Genomic DNA, 634 nt, shown 5'->3' with positions numbered 1-634 from the left:
CTTGCAAAAAAAGAATTGTCTCATGGAATGGCTCACACCCACTATCGGTGCTGGGTGTTAGCGGTGGGTGTCTGCTGTATTGCGGTCATGGGAATAAATACTTCAAGGGGATAGGGCTGATCGACAAAATTGTGGCGTAAACACCGACAATTCACATATTATTATCATCTATATATCAAAATAATAATGACATGTTTTTGGGGGCACGTACAGTACTGCTGTGCACCAGATATATATCTTATTTGCACCAAATTAATTTATTGCAGCATAAAAGCCGCCGCTAGTCGACATTCGTATCCTACAGCGACGCATCTCCCTCATCATGTTGTTGATGTTGTGGAAAGATTGTTTTTTTCTATTCTCACCCAAAAGTAAGATGTCATAAAATTAGATTATAATGCATTAAAATAAAAAAAGTCCTCTTTCTATGTCCATCAAACATATTTTGGCCATAAAGGGGTTACAGCTGTGTGCACTGCTCTCCCCAGGCAGCGCGGGATGGAAACTTTCTATTGTATAAAACAACAACAAAAAACTCCCAAACTGCCCCTGTTTCCCATAGCAACACGAATCCAGCCGTGACCTGTGACCTGGTGCGAGCGCAAGTCTCTCTGGGTAATGTAGTACGAGCCAG

Source organism: Engystomops pustulosus, chromosome 2 (assembly GCF_040894005.1).
Source record: "Engystomops pustulosus chromosome 2, aEngPut4.maternal, whole genome shotgun sequence".
In the NCBI taxonomy this organism is placed as follows: Eukaryota; Metazoa; Chordata; class Amphibia; order Anura; family Leptodactylidae; genus Engystomops; species Engystomops pustulosus.
This window is presented reverse-complemented; position numbering follows the sequence as displayed.